Source organism: Plecotus auritus, assembly GCF_963455305.1.
Source record: "Plecotus auritus genome assembly, chromosome: 6".
NCBI lineage: Eukaryota > Metazoa > Chordata > Mammalia > Chiroptera > Vespertilionidae > Plecotus > Plecotus auritus.
In genome coordinates this window covers 84878014-84898280 of record NC_137773.1, presented here as the reverse complement: position 1 = coordinate 84898280, position 20267 = coordinate 84878014, and the positions used below count along the sequence as shown (strand labels likewise).

Sequence of the window (20267 nt, the reverse complement as noted above, 5' to 3'; positions counted from 1 at the left end):
TCAGCAATTTTCAATCTTTTTCATCTCATGGCACACATAAACTAATTACTAAAATTCTGCGGCATGCCAAAATATATTATGTTTTTGCTGATCTGACAAAAAAATAAGTATAATTTATAATTTTCTTCGTTCTGTTAATCCTCACTAGTGGATATTTTTTCCATTGCATTTTAGAGAGTGTGGAAAGGAGGGAGGGAAGGAGAGTAAAAGAGAGAGAGAGAGAGGGAGAGAGAGAAACATTGATGTGAGAGAGACACATCGACTGGTTGCCTCCACGCACATGCCTGACCAGGGGTGGGGAGCGAACCCACAACCCGAGTATGTGCCCTTGACCAGGAATCAAACCCAAGGCCATTTGGTATGAGGACCGATGCTCCAACTACGGAGCTATTGTTGTGCTGGCTGTTGTCATTTATTTTATTTGACAATCTAAGGGAAAAGAGATCAGCGCCCCTGACTAAATAGTCAAGCATTGCATGTTTTAAAAATTGTTGTGGCACACTGGTTGAAAATTGCTGGTCTAAACAATTGCTGTGGTTACTGTTGATGTTTAGTAAGCTGTGAATGAGCACAGTCTTATGATTTATCCTTTAATAAACATTGTATTCTACAGGAAAGTGAATTTTGAGAACTCTTTATTAGACATTTGGACACACAGTGGCTACATATGCTCATTTTGAGAATTAATTTTTAACAATTCAGAATCCTTAGAGTTCTTTTTGGGCACAGTTCATGTCACACATTCTTCTGTTTAAGCAGTAGATTCTAAATAAACAATGATGGCCCTGTGATTTCAAATGCAAAGTAATTGAGTTTGAGCAATTTCCCATCCTTTATTCTGTCTGATCACTTGAAGAATCCATCTGTATTTAAAATTTTAAACAATGAGCCAAACTGTAAATTACATCATTTTTATTTTGTAAGCTCAAATCTTAATTCAAACACAAAATTTCTTTCCTGGATTTGAGCAACATCTTTTATTTTAAAATATGTTTTATTAATTTTACAAAAAGGGGGAGGGCAGAGAGAGAGAGAGAGAGAGAGAGAGAGAAACATCAGTGTGAGAGAGAAACACCTACTGACTGTCTCTTGCTGGCACCCTGACCAGGAACTGAACCCAAAACCTGGGCGTGTGCCCTGACCAGGCATCAGACCGGTGACCTTTCAGTGCGCGGGATGACGTTCAAGCAACGGAGCCGCAGAGGCCAGGGCTGAGCCATGTCTTTTTCTTTTTTTTAATATTTTTTATTGATTTTTCACAGAGAGGAAGGGAGAGGGTTGGTTAGAAACACCGATGAGAGAGAAACATCAATCAGCTGCCTCCTGCACACCCCCTACTGAGGATGTGCCCACAACCAAGGTACATGCCCTTGACCGGAATCGAACCTGGGACCCTTGAGTCCGCAGGCCGACGCTCTATCCACTGAGCCAAACCGGTCAGGGCTGAGCCATATTTTTTAAATGGAAATGTCTTCTTTAAACTGTTATTTATTTATTTACTAAATTGTCATGTTATTATTCATTACTGTAACAGACTAGTATGTGAAGACAAGTTTTGCTCCAAAAACATTAATTAATGGAGCCCTGGTTGGTGTGGCTCAGTTGGTTGGAGCATCATCCCATATACTGAAAGGTCAAGGGTTGGATTCCTGGTCAGGGCACGATTCCTGGTCAGGGCACACACCCAGGTTGTGTGTTCAATCCCCAGTTGGGGCATGTGCGGAAGGCAACCAATCATCTTTCTTTCTTGTATCAATGTTTCTCTTCCTTCCTCTCTCTAAAATTAATTTAAAATGTTTTAAAAATTAATTCAGAGACAGTGCCCTCTGCAGTCCTGGATCTGTCTCTTGCTTCAACAATGTTTGGATGGAACAGACCCAGGGATGCCTGTTCTTCCAGCCTCCGACCACCTCCATCATCTTTTCCATCACCAGCTTCAGAACCACCTCCGAGATCAGCCAACACACCCTTTTTTTCTACCTTAACTCATTGCCGAACAACCATGAGCTCCCAAATTGGTCGGAATTATTCCACTGAGGTGGAGGCTGCCGTTAACGGCCTGGCCACCCTGCATCCCTGCGCCTGCTACACCTACCTCTCTCTGGGCTTCTATTCTGACCACAAGGATGTGGCTCTGGAGGGCGTGGGCCACTTCTTCCTCGAGTTGGTGGAGAAGCAGCACCAGGGCTCTGAGCATCTCTTAAAGATACAAAACCAGCGGGGTGGCCGCATTCTCTTCCAGGACATGCTGAAGCCTTCCCGGGATGAGTAGGCAAAACTAAGGATGCCCTAGAACTCAGGATGCCCTGAACCAGGCCCTTTTGGAGCTGCAGGCCCTGGGTTCTGCCACGCAGACTCTCTCTCACCCCTGTGACTTCCTGGAGAAACACTTCCTGGATGAGGAGGTGAAACTCATCAAGAAGATGGGCGACCACTTGACAAACCGCAGACTGGCCAGCCCCCAGGCTGGGCTGGGCTGGGTGAGTATCTCTTCCAAAGGCTCACCCTCAAGCATGACTAGGAGCCTTTGGAGCCCAAAGGCCTTTGAGGGGCCCATGTGCATCCTCTGGAGTCTGGCTTTTGTCTGAGCCTCTCCCCAAAACCACTAGCCATTCTTTTAACCACCCTGAAGCCCTCTCCCTTACTTTGGAAACACCAAAAGGAAACAATAAAGCTTTCTGCAGCAAAAAATATTTTTTAAAATTAATTAGTAGAATTAAACAGTATTCATTCATTACTTTTTCCCTTGGTCAGTGAAATCTATTTATGTATGTTACTGGCATGATTATATATGTGATGTCCAATAAAGAAAATTTTAATTCACTCTATTTCTTTTTCTTTTTCTTTTTTTTAAAATATATTTTATTGATATTTTACAGAGAGGAAGGTAGAGGGATAGAGAGCTAGAAACATCGATGAGAGAGAAACATCGATCAGCTGCCTCCTGCACACCTCCCACTGGGGATGTGCCCGCAACCAAGGTACATGCCCTTGACCGGAATCGAACCCGGGACCCTTCAGTCCGAAGGCCGACGCTCTATCCACTGAGCCAAACCGGTTTCGGCTAATTCACTCTATTTCTTTTCTGGCAATAATTATGTATTGCTTTTCATAATCATCACTGAAACTTCCTGTCTTATAGAGGAGTGGATGTTAAAAAAGATCTACTCTGGGTGTTAAATGAGCTATATAGACCACTGAACTTAAGCATTTAATACCTGATACCTAGTAAGTGTCAAACAAACATTTATTATCATTGATGCTCCATTGATAAGCTATACCTGAGAGCAAAGAGCAGTTTTTTGCATTTCTAATGGTTAAAAATATAGAAAAAATTATTTTGTGACACAGGTAAATTACATGAAATTCAAATTTCAGTCTCCTAAAATAAAATTTCACTGGCATGTAGCCAGGCCCATTTGTGGACTTGTAGTCTATGGCTGTTTTGGAACTAGAAGCACAAAGCTGACTAATTGTGACAGAAAGTATTTGCTATATGGCCCTTTAAAAAAAAGTTTGCAACCCAAATGGTGTGGCTCAGTGGTTGAGTGTCCACCTATGAACTAGGAGGTCATTGTTTGATAACTGGTCAGGGCACTTGCCTGGGGTTGTGGGCTCCATCCCCAGTGGGGGGCATGCAAGAAGCAGCCAATCAATGATTCTCTCTTATCATTGATGTTTCTATCTCTCTCTCCCTCTCCCTTCCTCTCTAAAATAAAAAAATACATATTTTTAAAAAATCTTTTAAAATAAGTTTGCAGACACCTGCCCCAATTTGTTAACTCCTCTCTTCCAAACCTCCAACTCTGAAAGCATAATAGGGGGCTTCTAGGTTCAAAGACAGAGACATCACCCCCCCTTTCTACCCAACAAGCCTCATGGCAGAACCCTCCCCTTCCTACACAGGGCCTGGGGATGGGGGAGACTGGAGTTCGGTATTGGCGCCCTCTCTTGGACACCACAAGCAACTGCCTCTTCAACCTCCTTCCTGGAGGACCTCCCTCCATGGTCTCCTGAAAAGTGGGAGGTTAATTTGATGTCTCCTTCTTGCCCTAATTCTGCCACCTGTCACCTGCCAAGGCCTCCAGGGCTTCCCCCTTCTGGGATCACAATCCCACTATCCCACCATGCTTTACACACTTGAAGGGTTTTCAATGAATTAAATCAAAGATGTCAACACTCTTGAACAGTGTTGTTACTTTCCAAAGCCTCTTTATATATATACCTACAACCTCTTATTCTTTTTAACTGTATCTTGCATTTGGATAGCATGCCATTCTTTGTTCCCCCAAAATGTTTCAACCTGCATCATTTCATTTGACACCTGCAAGGACTTGCATTTCACAGTAACGAAATAGGACAGAGCAAGTAAGTGATATGCATGCTTAGACTAACAGAATATTGGGACCAAAACAGAAGACTCAAGTATAGGGTGTGCTGGCTCTGGCTGGCGAGATTCAATGATGCACAGCTCTGTCTAATGCCGTGTTCAATGACATTACATGGGTAGCTTGAAATTGGCCACAGTGGGAGTATTTACACCACAGGAGATGGCAAATGCTAAAAATTAGGCATTTTCTTCCTCAGGAGAGCCTCTTTTTTTTTTTTTTTTAAATATATTTTATTGATATTTTACAGAGAGGAAGGGAGAGGGATAGAGAGCTAGAAACATCGATGAGAGAGAAACATCGATCAGCTGCCTCCTGCACACCTCCTACTGGGGATGTGCCCACAACCAATGTACGTGCCCTTGACCAGAATCGAACCCGGGACCCTTTAGTCCGCAGGCCGACGCTCTATCCACTGAGCCAAACCAGTTTCATTAGGAGAGCCTCTTGTTACACATTAACCAGCCCACCCAGCAGACTCAAGCTTCCTTGATCTGATCTGATCCGATCCGACCCGACTCTGCTGCAAACACCCATCTTGCTTTTGCATAGCACTTTTTGTTGTTGCTGTTAGTCCTCACCTGAGGATATTCTTCCACTGATTTTTAGAGAGAGTGGAAGGGAGGGGAAAGACACAGAGAAACACTGATGTGAGAGAGAGACACATCAATTGGTTGCCTCCAGGGTTGAGCTTGCAACCAAGGTATGTGCCCTTGACCAGAATAGAACCCAGGACCCTTCAGTCCGCGGGCTGATGCTCTATCCACTGAGCCAAACCGGCTAGAGTGGATTTATTTTATAACTGGAAATTTGTATCTCTTAATCCCCTTCACTAATTTTACCCATCCGCCCCACTGTCCTTCCCTGTGGCAACCAACAGTTTATTTTCTGTATCTGAGTCTATTTCTGTTTTGTTTGTTCATTTGTTTTGTTTTTTAGATTTCACATATAAGTGAAATCATACAGTATTTGCCTTTCTCTGTCTGGCTTATTTCACTTAGCATAATACCCTCCAAGTCCATCCATGTTGTTGCAAATGGCAAGTTCCACTTTTTTTTATTGCTGTGGAATATTCTATTGTATGTATGGAGCACATTTTTTTAAATATATTTTATTGATTTTTTACAGAGAGGAAGGGAGAGGGATAGCGAGTTAGAAACATTGATGGGAGAGAAACATCAATCAGCTGCCTCCTGCACACCTCCTACTGGGGATGTGTCCGCAACCAAGGTACATGCCCTTGACCAGAATCGAACCTGGGACCCCTCAGTCCGCAGGCCGACGCTCTATCCACTGAGCCAAACCAGTTAGGGCAGCACATCTTCTTTATCCACTCGTCTATTGATGGTTGCTTCCATATCTTGGCTATTATAAATAATGCTGCAATGAATATAGGGGTGCGTATACCATTTGGAATTAGGATTTTCGTGCCTTTGGATAAATACCCAGACGTAGAATTGTTGGCTCGTATGATATACCTAATTTTAATTTTTTGAGAACCTTCATACTATTTTCCATAATGCCTGCACCAATTTACAATCCCACTAACAGTGCACGAGGTTCCCTTTCCTCTATATCCTCACCAACACTTGTGGGTGTTTTTTTTATTTATTTAATTTATTTACTGATAGCAGCCATTCTAACAGGTGAGGTGATTTTTCATGGTGGTTTTGATTTGCATTTTTCCATGGACATGTGTTATACCCCAAATACCTTCCAATATAAATGATACCCTGTATCAGAAGTTGGCAACATACGGCCGATGGGCCAAATCCAGCTCATGCCTGCAAGTTAAGAGCAAATTTTACATTTTTCAACTGGTTGAAAAAAAAAACGTTAAGAATATTTTCTGAGCCCAGCTGGTGTGGGTCAGTGGTTGAGCATCAATCTATGAACCAGGAGGTCACAAGCTGAATTCCCAGTTAGGGCACATGCCTGGGTTGTGGGCTCAATACCCAGTGTGGGGCATGCTGGAGGCAGCCGACCAATGATTCTCTCTCATCATTGATATTTCTATCTCTCTCTCCCTCTCCCTTCCTCTCTGAAATCAATAAAAATATATATTTTTTAAAAAGGATATTTTCTGATACTGAAAATGATAGGAAATTCAAATTTCAGTGTCTACAAATAGTTTTATTGGCACACAGCCACACCCATATTTCTATACAGCATCTGTGGCTGTTTCTGCTACAAAGGCAGAGTCAAGTAGTTGCGAAAGAGACCATCGGACCATCAAAGCTGGAAATATTTACTATCTGGTCTTTTTTTAAAATATTTTTATTGATTTCAGAGAGGAAGGGAAAGGGAGAGGTAGATAGAAACGTCAATGATGAGAATCATTGATCGGCTGCCTCCTGCATGCCCCCTACTGGGGATTGAGCCTGCAACCGGCATGGGCCCTTGGCTGGAATCGAACCTGGGACCCTTTAGTCCTCAGGCCGACACTCTATCCACTGAGCCAAACCAGCTAGGGCACTATCTGGTCTTTTACGGAGAAAATATGCCACATCCTGCTTTAATGTCAAAGGAGAGAATCACGTTGCCAAAGGGAAAACTGAGGCCCAGGAGGTTGAAATAAATTCTTCAAGGCTCCACATTTTTGAGGGGTTCCTCATTTGCCAAATTATTCAAACAGTAACTCCTGTGCTTCAGAGGAAACACAGCAAAGGCATTGACAAAGACCTCCATAAATTGAAGGTCACCTGAGCTATCAGCCTTGAGAGAGAAATCTGCACACACCTATCTTGCCAAGCCCAGGAGATTTTCAATTGCCCCTGTTAAAAAAAAAAAAAAAAAAAAAAAGTCATGTTCTTTCTAGATACCTTGAGTTTGGACTTTGATCGGAGTAATTAAGACATCACATTTGACTTCATCCCTTTGGGAGGCATTTTATTGGCACAGTCACAAGTTGGTGGCAAAAGCCAATGCACATCCATGGAGACAAAAAGCAGACTCATGGTTGCCAGGGATTGGGGGAGAGGCTGGGTTGTGACTGCTAATGAGGATGGAGTTTCTTTCGAGAATGATGAAAACATTCTAGAATTAGAAAGTGGTGATGGTTGCACAACCCAGTGAATATACTAAAAACCACTGAAGTGTGTACTTTTAAATGGCAGATTTTACATTTACATTATGTCTCAATAAAAAAATTAACAAGACAACAAACATCTGTTTATTACCAAATAATAGTACTATGACATAAATGGGAAAGCAAAAAATAATTTCCATCTACTACCCTCCCCTCCCCTAGTCAAATTCCTTTCATTTTCCACTTTTCCTCCTGGTTCTTGTTCTTTTGCACAAACTGTAAAATAGGTATCAACTTGACCATCCATTGGTCAAGGCATGGTACAAAATAATTTTTTAAAACTTCTAGGGGTGGGGAGTGGGAATAATGCATGAAGGAGGTAAAAAAAAATACCAAATTCCAGTTATAAAATTAATAAGTCCTGGGGTGACTATAGGTTATAATACTGTATTGTGTATTGGAAAGTTGCTAATAGAGTAGATCTTAAAAGTTCTCATCACAAGAAAAAAATTTTTATAACTATGTGGGTGATGGATGTTAACTAGACTTATTGTGGTGGTCATTTCACAATCCTATCTAATAAAAGAGTAATATGCAAATTGACCGTCACTCCAACACACAAGATGGCTACCCCATGTGATCAAAGATCCTGCCCCCATGTGGACACAAGATGACCACCACAAACTGGCCAGCAGAGGAGGGCAGTTGGGAGGGACCAGGCCTGCAGGGGAGGGCAGTTGTGGGTGATCAGGCCAGCAGGGGAGGGCAGTCGGGGGTGATCAAGCCTGCAGGGGAGGGCAGTTAGGGGTGACCAGGCTGGCAGAGGAGGGAAGTTGGGGGCAACCGGGCCTGCAGGGAAGGGCAGTTGGGGGGGACCCAGGCCTGCAGAGGAGAGCAGTTGGGGTGGGGACCAGGCCTGCAGGGGAGGGCACTTTGGGGGGGACCAGGCCTGCAGGGGAGGGCAGTTAGGGGTGACCAGGCCTGCAGGGGAGGGCAGTTAGGGGTGACCAGGCCGGCAGGGGAGGACACTTAGGGGCAATCAGGCTGTCAGGGGAGCAGTTAGGCATCAATCAGGCTGTCAGGGGAGTGGTTAGGGGGTGATCAGGCTGGCAGGCAGAAGTGGTTAGGGGCAATCAGGAAGGCAGGCAGGTGAGCAGTTGGGAGCCAGCAGTCCTGGATTGTGAGAGGGATATTCAACTGCCTGTTTAGGCCTGATCCAGGTAGGGTCGGGCAAAAATGGGCAGTCAAACATCCCTCGAGGGATCCCAGATTGGAGAGGGTGCAGGCTGGGCTGAGGGACACACGCCCCCGCCCCCCATGCACAAATTTCGTGCACCGGGCCTCTAGTCTTATATAATAAAAGGCTAATATGCAAAGAGACCAAATGACCAGTCACTATGACACACACTGACCACCAGGGGCAGACGCTCAACATAGGAGCTGCCACTGGTGGTCAGTGTGCTCCCACAGGGGGAGCGCTGCTCAGCCAGAAGCCGGCCTCATAGCTGGCGAGCGCGGCGGCGGTGGCAGGAGCCTCTCCCACCTCCGCAGCAGCGCTAAGGATGTCTGACTGCCCGTGGGGAGTGGGCCTAAGCTGTCAGTCGGACATCCCCCAAGAGGGTGCAGGCCGTGCTGAGGGACCTTCCCCCCCGCCCCGACCCAGTGCATGAATTTCATGCACCGGGCCTCTAGTATATACATAAAATGAATCATTATGTTATACACCTAAACCTGATACATTATATGTCAATTATGTCTCAATTTTTGTTATTTATTGTTGAGAGTATTAATTATATCTCAAGTTTAAAAAAGATTTTAAAAGAAGGAATTCTAGATGGCACCCCAGAGATGGACCTCTGTGCTCCTGCACATTCTGTTCCCTCACTGTGCATTCTCTCCCCACTTCCCCTCTCTGACTAGCTCAGCACCTGGACCTATGTTAAGACAGGGAAGGAGTGCAAAATTTTTTTTGTTGTTGAATTAAGTAATTAGTAAATGTCCATATTACCTAGCATATGTCTCTGCCTGGCAGAGTAGATACTCAATAAAAGTTAGCTGCATGAATGCATGCCACGTTGGTGAAGGAATAGCTCAACTCTTCAGTGTATAAAGACAATGGTGTACTTCAGTGTTTAAGAACCAACTCTCAAAAAAAAAAAATAACCAACTCTCTGGGGAAGGGAATTTATATATCTCTATATACCAATATATCTAATACACTGTATATATTGCATGATATATATGCATTATATAATGTATATATAAATTACATATGTTACTGACATGAAAATGTAGCATGCAATTTACAAGTAATAAGAAAATATCCAACACTCTATTGTAAATTCCATATAGCCACTTGAATCTCAAAGTATGTTTTTGTTGTTGTTAATCCTCACCTAAGGATATTTTTTCCATTGATTTTTTTTTTTTTTTTTTTTTTTTTAGAGAGAGAGAGTGGGAGGGAGGGAAGGAGGGGTAGGGGGAAGAGGAGGGAAGGAGAGAGAGGAGAGAAACACTGATGTGAGAGAGACACACCCATTGGTTGCCTCCCACACGCACCCCAACCAGGCCAGGGATCGAACCTGCAATCCAAGTACATGTCCTTGACCAGGCATTGAACCTTTGAACCCTGCAGTGCACACACCAATGCTCCAACCACTAAGCCACACCAGCTAAGCTGTTTTTGTTAATTTTTGCTAAACTCTTGTTACCATGGCCTACCTTTGGTTGCAAATAAGGTAACAAATGTCTGACATGAATGTGAGCAATATTTTCATTTGCATTAATAAGTGACATGACAGTGAAGACGTATGTTGGGATTTCACTTGTTCATCAATAATATATCTTCTTTGATGTATCAGATAAAAGTTTTTGAGTACTGGAAATAATATTTCCCCATTTTTCTGTGCTATTCACAATCTAACAACTGTAGACACTGACACATTTTAGAATTTAATCAGCATTGTTAACTTTTTAAAAATATTTTTATTGATTTCAGAGAGGAAGGAAGAGGGAGAGATAGAAACATCAATGAGAGAGAATCATTGATTGGCTGCCTCCTGCACACCCCCCAAATGGGGATCGAGCCTGCAACCCAGGCATGTGCCCTTGACCGGAATCGAACCTGGGACCCTTCAGTCCGCAGGCTGACACTCTATCCACTGAGCCAAACTGGCTAGGGCAACATTATTAACTTTTATCCATCATTTTTTAAAGCCTAAACCAGAGGTTGATATGCTATAGCCTTCCACCTGTTTGTACAAATAAAGTTTTATTGGCCCAGAGCCACGCCCATTTGTTAGTATTTTCTGGGGCTGTTGAGTAGTTGCAATAGAGGGCCTACAAAGCAGAAAAAATTTACTATCTGATCCTTTACCAAAAAAGATTTTTGACCCTACCCTGGCTGGGCAGCTCTGTTGGCTAGAGCATCGTCCCCATATGCCAATCTCCGGGCAGGGTACATACAAGAAGCAACCAATGAATGCATGGGTAAATACAACAAGTTGATGTTTCTCTCTCTTCTCTCTTCTCTCTTCTCTCTTCTTCTCTCTTCTCTCTTCTCTCTCTCTCTCTCTCTCCTCCCTGCCCCCTCACTTCATCTCTCTCTAAAATCATTCAATAAATAAAAAATAAAGAGCTTCTCTCATTAAAAAAAAAAAAAGTTTTTGACCCTTGATCTAGACAATCAAAAACACAGTTAAGTCAAGCCCCCATTTGTAACATTTGCCAATTTCCATGGTGTAAATGCCTCCAACATGGCCCATTTTAAGTTGCCAGTATGATGTCAATGATGCAAAGTTGAAAAGATATGCAGTAAATAGCTCATCATCACACACTGTTTCCACCAAACAGATACAATAACAAAAATAGCAAAAATAGATGAAAATTAAATTAAAAGCTTGCATAATGAAGGATTCAGTTGTATTTAGTACATTCACAATATTTTGTGACTATCAGCTCTATCAAACATTGTCATTGCCCCAAAAGGAAACCCAGTACCTATTAATTAATTGTTCCCCTTCCCTCTCCCCCAACCCCTGCACCCACCATTCTACTTTCAGTCTCTATGGATTTGACTCCTCTAGGGACCACCTATAAAGGGAATCATACTAATTGTCCTTTTGTGACTGGTTTATTTCACTGGGCATGTCCTCCAGGTTCATCCACATGGTAGCAGGTGACAGAATATCCTTCCTTTTTAAGGCTGAATAATACTCTGGATGGACCACATCTTGTTCATCCACTCATCTGTTGATGGGTGCTTGGTTTGTTTCCACCTTTTGGTTACTGTGAACTATGCTGCTACAAATATGAGTGTTTAAGTATCAGTTTGAGTCTCTGCTTTCAGTTCTCTTAGGTATATACTCAGAAGTGGAATTACTGGGTAGAATGGTAGTTCTGTGTAATTTTTTGAGGAACTGCCATATTGTCCTTGTTCGTTTGTTTGTTTAAATAATTTTTTATAAAAGTTGTAAAAAATAATACAGAATTCACCTGTACCCTTCATGCAGCTTTTCCAAAGATAATACCCTATATAGCTAGAGAAAATACCAAAACCAGAGAATTCACATTGCTACAATAGACATTGATTCCACCAGCTTTTACATGCACTCATTCTTTTGTAATGTGTATAAGAGTATGGAAATGCCAAAACCGGTTTGGCTCAGTGGATAGAGCGTCGGCCTGTGGACTGAAGGGTCCCGGGTTCGATTCCGGTCAAGGGCATGTGCCTTGGTTGCGGGCACATCCCCAGTGGGGGGTGTGCAGGAGGCAGCTGGTCGATGTTTCTCTCTCATCGATGTTTCTAGCTCTCTATCCCTCTCCCTTCCTCTCTGTAAAAAAATCAATAAAATATATTTAAAAAAAAAATTAAGAGTATGGAAATGTGTCACATGTTGAGATTCAGTCACCACCACCGTAATCAGAATACAGAATATTTCCATCACCTCAAAGAAAATTCCTTGCCCTAGGTTTGGCTCAGTGGATAGAGTGTCGGCCTGTGGACTGAAGGATCCCAGGTTCGAATCCTATCAAGGGCACATGCCTGGGTTTCGGGCTTGATCCTCAGTAGAGAGTATGTAGGAGGCAGCTGATCAATGATTCTTTCTCATTGATGTTTCTCTCTCTCTCCCTTCCTCTCTGAAATCAATAAAAATATATTTAAAAATTAAAAAAAAAGAAAATTCCTCATAGCCATAACCTTCCCCAAGTCCTGACACCTGGCAATCTCTGTTCTTCATCACTACAATTTTGTCATTCACAGAATGTCAGGCATGCTCTCTCTTTAGGGAGCACAACTGTGCCATTCCCCAACAGGCACATTAAAAAAAAAAAAAAGGATGTCATATAAAAGGAACCAAGTTACTATGTAGTTCTTTGAGACTGTCTTCTTTCACACAGCCTTTGAGCTTCACCTAAGTTGGTGCATGTATCTATAGTTTGTTCCTTTTTATTACTGAACTAGAGGCCCGGTACATGAAAATTCATGCACTGGAGGGGGACGTCCCTCAGCCCGGCCTGCCCCCTCTTACAGCCCAGGAGCCCTCAGGAGCAGGAGGCGACCCGGCGATCAGGGGAAGGCGATGCCCCCATCACACCTCTGCTGCTGCTACTGCCAGCAGCGCAAGCCTCGGCCGGCCCTGGTTACAGGGGCCTTGGGTGGCCCTGGGTGGCTGGGGGACTGAGAGGACTGGGGGACTCCGGAGGCAGGCACGTGGAGCGGCCAGGCGCACCTGATGCCCCTGGTGGGGCTGGGCGTCACCATCTTTGTGAGGGCATGACAGTCAATTAGCATATTCCCTCTTTATTAGATAGGATAGTATCCCATTATATGAAATTAACCCACAATTTGTTTATTATTTAACCCATTGAAGGACATTTGGGTTGTTTCCAGTTTGGGGCCAATTATAAACAAAGCTTTATAAACTTTCATGTTCAGGTGTTTGTGTGAACCTACAAGTTCATTTCTCTTGGGTAAACACCCAGGAGTGGGATTGCTGGGTCATATGGTAAGCGTGTGCTTAACTTTCTAAGAAACTGCCAAGTCATTTTTGGGGGTGGGGGTTGGGGGGGCGGTACCATTTTTGTATTCCCACCAGCAACTTAAGAGTCCCAGTTGCACCCTAACCAGTTTGGCTTCGTGGATAGAGCATCGGCCTGCGGACTAAAAGGTCCCAGGTTCGATTCCGGTCAAGGGCATGTACCTTGCTTGTGGGCACATCCCCAGTAGGAGGTGTGCAGGAGGCAACTGATCGATGTTTCTCTCTCATCGATGTTTCTAACTCTCTATCCCTCTCCCTTCCTCTCTGTAAAAAATCAATAAAATATATTTAAAAAAAATATATATATATATTATATATATTTAAAAAAAAAAAAAAAAGAGTCCCAGCTGCTTAGCATCATTGCCAGTACTTGGTATTGTCAGCATTTAAAAAAATTTTTTAAATATATTTTATTGATTTTTTATAGAGAGGAAGGGAGAGGGATAGAGAGAAACATCGATGAGAGAGGAGCATTGATCAGCTGCCTCCTGCACACTCCCTACTGGGTATGCACCCACAACCAAGGTACATGCCCTTGACCGGAACTGAACCTGGGACCCTTGAGTCCGCAGGCCCACGCTCTATCCACTGAGCCAAACCGGTTAGGGCAGCATTTTAAATTTTATTTCAAACTTTGCATTTCCCCAATGACTAATGGTGCTGAGCCATTTTCATTGTATACAAATGGTGTCAGTCTTCCATCACTTTAAGTTCCTAAGGCTTTTTTATGATATTGTCATTTGTGAGTCTTCTGCTGCTTAATATTTCTTTGTGAGACTATACTAAGAAATCGTTTTCCATGGATGGATATTTGTGTCCTTTCCGGATGTGTGTCATCAAGAACATTTATGTGTGTGTCTCCTGGTCATACAAAGGCAAGAGTTTCCTAGGTTATATGCCTAAGAGAATCCCTGGGCCGTAGGGTATTCCTGAGAATGTGAAACTGCTTCCCAAAAGGGTGGGGTCAGCCGTTCTTTCAGTCCGTTGCACAGGTGAGAGAATGAAGTTCAGGTGCATATGGAGAAAGTGTGTACACATGTGATAGTAATGCTAGATTGTGCCCAAACAAGATAAATATCACCTTGGATTGAATCTATCAACAAAGCTATTAGAAATTTATTTCCTGGGGGTGGTGAGAGTGATTTAGGAGCCACCCAAGTCTCTGGGACCATGGAACAGATGTACTAAGAATGTGACTGGAAGCAATGATAAGAAGAGAGATATGTAACAGGGAGAAGTTACAGAGCGATATGTGCTCACTAATAAAGATAGAGTAAGAGGCAGAGGGCGTGCATCTGTACTGTAACCTCAATAATAAAACCTCATATTCTATAACAAGTGCTGAGAAACAGGTAATTAGCAGGAAATGTATCTCCCCAAGGACAGGAACACCCATATTTATTCAAGTAGCATTTATGTCTGATGCTTCAACTCTAACAAGCTGGACAGGAAGACAGATCCAACATCTTCATGCCCTCAAAATATTCATAACTAGTAAAAAAGGCAAAATGAGCCCTAGCTGGTTTGGTTCAATGGATAGAGAGTTGGCCTGCAGACTAAAGGGTCCTGGGTTCGATTCTGGTCAAGGGCACATGCCTGGGTTGCGAGCTCGGTCCCCAATGGGGGGCGTGCAGGAGGCAGCCAGTCAATGATTCTCTGTCATCATTGATGTTTCTCTCTCTCTCTTCCTCTCTGAAATCAACAAATATATATATTTTTTAAAAAGGCAAAATGAAAAAGCAGGGATGTAAATCAGAATGCAGCAAGAGCCCCCCCTAGCTGGTTTGGCTCAGTGGATAGAGTATCATCTGCGGACTAAAAGGTTTTGGGTTGGATTCTGGTCTAGGGCACATACATTGGTTGCAGGCTCAATCCCCAGCCTGATCGGGGCATGTGCAGGAGGCAACCAAGTGATGTGTCTCTCTCACATCGATGTTTCTCTCTCTGTGTTTCTCCCTCTCCCTCCCTAAAAATCAATGAGAGCCCTGGCTGGTTTGGCTCAGTGGATAGAGCGTCAGCCTGCAAACTGAAGGGTCCAGGTTTGATTTCAGTCAAGGGCACATGCCCAGGTTGCAGGCTCGATCCCTGGTGTGGGGTGTGCAGGAGGCAGCCAATCGATGATACTCTCTCATCATTAATGTTTTTTATCTCTCTCTCCCTCTCCCTTCCTCTCTGAAATCAATAAAAATATAAAGATAAATAAATAAGTATCAATGGGAAAATAACCAAAAAACAAAAAAAAGAATGCAGCAAGAGCCACCAACCAGAAACAAACAGATGCATTGGGAATGCCAAGTAGGAAAGTAGCAGGAAGCAGGGGAATCAGACTTTAGAGAAAAGGGGGCATGCAAGCTGAGATCCCAAGTAGGAGCCAAGGAAAACTGAAAATTCTGCACTTGATCTTAGCCAAAGGCTGAGAAGCGATGAGAACTGAAAATTCTGATTATGAGAAAACACTTGATCTCTTTAACCTCCTCAAGAAGGTTCTCTAGGGAGGGCAATCACCAACTACACACTGTGGAATATTATATAGCAAAGAAAAAGAACAAATTATTGTTAGATGCAATCACTTGGATGAATCTCAAAAATATTGTTTGGAGCAAAAGAAGTTGGGACATAAAAGAGTTCATACTGGCCCTGGCCGGTGTAGATTAGTGGGTTTAATTACTAACCCATACTGGCCGAAGGGTTGAGGGTTTGATTCCCAGTCAAGGGCACATATCTGGGTTGTGGGTTCAATCTCTGGCCTCGGTCCAGGCACATGTGAAAGGCGACCAATCGATGTGTCTCTCTCACATTGATGTTTCCTCTCTCTCTCTCCACTCTCTCTAAAAGTCAATGGAAAACATCTAACCTAAGGCCAGAAGGATTAACAACAACAAAAGAGTTCATACTGTACAATTCCATTTCTGAGAAGCTCTACAACATGCAAAACAAATCTTTGGGGACAAAAATCAAAATCAAGGTGTCTCTGGACAGCGGTGGGCTACAATCAGCTTGTCCTAGCTCACAGATGTCTGTTGTTAACATTCTTTCTAATTCTATGATAATCGGCTGTGGTGAAAATATTTACACCACAATAATAGTGTAATGTGGCTCTGGCTGGGTAGCTCAGTTTGTTAGAGTGTCGTCCCAATAAGCCAAGGTTTTGGGTTCGATCCCAGTCAGGGCACATACAAGAAGCAACCAATGAATGCATATATGGGTGGAACAACAAGTCAATGTCTCCCCTCACCCTCATTTCTAAAGCCCGCTGTTAAACATTTACCAGCACACTATTGCTAGGTGGGGCGAGGGAATTATTAACTGAATAGGGCACTGAAGAAACTCTGGAGTGATGTAAATGTTCTCCGTATTGTTTACGGGAATGGTCACATGGGTACATACCATGGTAAAACCTCAAGAAATTGAACACTCAATTTCATTATATGTAAGCTATATACCATTTTTAAAAAGGACTATAGGCATATATAGCCTAAAATAAAATATGCTAGCGAGATCAATTTGCAGAACAGGAAGAAGGTGAAAATGCCCTGAGCTGGGAAAGGTCATGGCATTATCTGAGGCCAGGTGAGCATTCTCCTGAATTTTGGGTGAGTGGAAGCAGTGTGATGCAAAACTAAAAAGGCCCAGATTGTAGAAGACAGGCATGTCTGGGAGTAGTTTTAATCAGGAAAGAGCTATGGTTACATTTTTGCATTTTTACATTTTGCAGTTATGTATATATTTTTTAAAATATATTTTTAGCCGAAACCGGTTTGGCTCAGTGGATAGAGCGTCGGCCTGCGGACTGAAGGGTCCCAGGTTCGATTCCGGTCAAGGGCGCGTACCTTGGTTGCGGGCACATCCCCAGTGGGAGGTGTGCAGGAGGCAGCTGATCGATGTTTCTAACTCTCTATCCCTCTCCCTTCCTCTCTGTAAAATATCAATAAAATATATTTAAAAAAATATATATATATTTTTATTGATTTCAGACAGTAAGGGAGAGAGAGACACACACATATTAATGATAAGAGAGAATCATCGACCAGCTGCCTCCTGCACGACCCCCAGTGGGATCAAGCCTGCAACCTGGGCAAGTGCCCCAACCAGGAATCGAACTGTGAACTCATGGTTCATAGGTCGATGCTCAATCACTGAGTCACTGCTGGCTGGGCTGCAATTATGTATATTGTGTATCTTTTAAACATTGTATCTCTGATGCCCAGCACTGTATCTAGCACATAAAGGGCATTGCAAATTAACTGTTAAAGGAAGAACTGAGGGGCAGCCGGACATGAAGTGGGCAGGACTGAGCCAGAGAGACCAGGGGACCTGGGCTGGACCCTGGAAGACAATGTTGACTGAGCCTTTCCCTTCGTTTCTTCCCATGTAATTCCCAAAGGTACACCCCACCATAAAATGTACACCAGTGCTCAAAGACATGACAAAGAGAAAAGCAATGTGGTGAATTTTACATAAAGTCAACGTTCCCCCCTTTAAATGACTGTCCTTTATTCAGTGCCACGTACTTACATCTTTAGAAGAGTTAGTGTTAAAATAACATTTCTCATAAAATGGTGCGGCCACTGTGGAAAACAGTATAGTGGTTCCTTAAAAAAAATCAAATATAGAATTACCATTCAATCCAGCTATTCCATTTCGAGGAAGACGCCCAAAAAAACTGAAAGCAGCCGAAACCGGTTTGGCTCAGTGGATAGAGCGTCGGCCTGCGGACTGAAGGGTCCCGGGTTCGATTCCGGTCAAGGGCATGTACCTTGGTTGCGGGCACATCCCCAGTGGGAGGTGTGCAGGAGGCAGCTGATCAATGTTTCTCTCTCATCGATGTTTCTAGCTCTCTATCCCTCTCCCTTCCTCTCTCTGTAAAATATCAATAAAATATATTAAAAAACAAAAAAAAAAACAAAAAAAAAAACTGAAAGCAAAGATATTTTACACCCATCATTTTTATACCCATTATCAAAGCATTATTCACAATAGCCAAAAGGTGGGAATATTCAAATGTCTACCAACGGATGAATGAACCAACAAAATGGGATCCATCCATGCAATAAAATATTATTCAGCCTTAAAAAGAAAGGCTAGAGAAACCAAGATGGTGGCATAGGTAAACACCTAAACTGCTGCCTCACACAACAATTTCAAAACTACAACTAAAAGACAAAATGGACATCACCCAGAACCACAGGAAGGCTGGCTGAGTGGAAATCCTACAACTAGAAGGAAAGAGAAAAGCACACTGAGACTCAGAGGAGCTGCAGGAGGCAGAGGTACTGAGACGTGCATGCAGAGAGGACTGGCAACTGAGTGCGTGGCTGGCTTTCTCAAGTGGGAGGGAGACAAAAGCTTCTGACTACGCTGAACTCCAGTTCCAGGCAAGACTCTGGGGACCCAGACTCATACGGGGTGAAACTGGACTGTCAGGAAAGAGAAAAGCACACTGAGACTCAGAGGAACTCCGGAAGGCAGAGGTACTGAAGCACACGCAGAAAGGGCAGGCAACTGAGTACACGGCTGGCTTTCTCAAGCAGGAGGGAGACAAAAGCTCCTGACTGCACTGAACTCCAGTTCCGGGCAAGACTCTGGGGACCCAGACTCATTCGGGGAGAAACTGGACTGTCTGGCAGCGGGCAGAACTCGAGGGCGGCTTTCTCTCAGAGGTGCTTGCAGCGATTACCACGGGACACTAAGACACAGGGGCCTATTAGGGCAGGGCTGACAGGAAACCAATGCTGTCTGCTCCGCCCTGAGACTCCATCCCATCCAAGCTGAGCACAGAGGCTTTTGCGAGTCTTGTCTCATAAGGGTGTCTCCAGCACAGAAGTTCTCCCAGCGCAGACACAGATGATCCTCACAGCCAATTGGCCTGGAGGTCAATTCCTCCCAGTGATACCAACAACAATCAAGGCTTAACTACAACAAGACTGTGCACACAGTCCACAAAGGGGTGCACCAAGAGTGTCCACCTCAGGTAACTGGGGAGGCTGAGCCACTGGGCCCTGGAGGACACCTACCACACAAAGCCACTCTATCAACTCAGGGAAGCAGCCAAAATCCGGAGACAAAGAAACAGATGACAAATGAAAGAAATGGAGGAAAGCAAACGACTGGATATAGAGTTCAAAACCACGGTTATAAGGTTTTTTCAAGAATATCCTAGAAAAGGCCGATAAATTTAGCGAGACCCTCGAGGATATGAAAAAGGACCAACTAGAAATTCAGCATACACTGACTGAAATAAAAATATTATACAGAGATCTAACAGCAGACTAGAGGATCGCAAGAATCAAGTCAAAGATTTGAAATGCAAAGAAGCATAAAACACTCAACTGGAAAAGCAAAAAGAAAAAATAATCCAAAAATATGAAGATAGTGTAAGGAGCCTTTGGGACAACTTCAAGCGTACCAACATCAGAATTATGGGGGTGCCAGAAGAAGAGAGAGAGCAAGATACTGAAAACCTATTTGAAGAAATAATGACTGAAAACTTCCCCCACCTGGTGAAAGAAATAGACTTACAAGTCCAGGAAGCGCAGAGAACCCCAAACAAAAGGAATCCAAAGAGGACCACACCAAGACACATCATAATTAAAATGCCAAGAGCAAAAGACAAAGAGAGAATATTAAAAGCAGCAAGAGAAAAACAGTTAGTTACCTACAAGGGAGCACCCATACGATTGTCAGCTGATTTCTCAACAGAAACTATGCAGGCCAGACGGGAGTGGCAAGAAATATTCAAAGTGATGAATAGTAAGAACCTACAACCAAGATTACTCTATGCAGCAAAGCTATCATTTAGAATTGAAGGGC

At 43.4% G+C, this 20267-nt stretch overlaps 1 pseudogene across 1 annotated transcript; it reads left to right on the top strand.

Moving 5' to 3' along the window:
• Window positions 1–2002: 2002 nt before the first annotated feature.
• On the top strand, window positions 2003–2521 carry LOC308251301 (ferritin light chain-like; annotated as a pseudogene). The gene has a single exon. The product of its transcript is annotated as a ferritin light chain-like (transcript).
• The last annotated feature ends 17746 nt before the right edge of the window (window positions 2522–20267 follow it).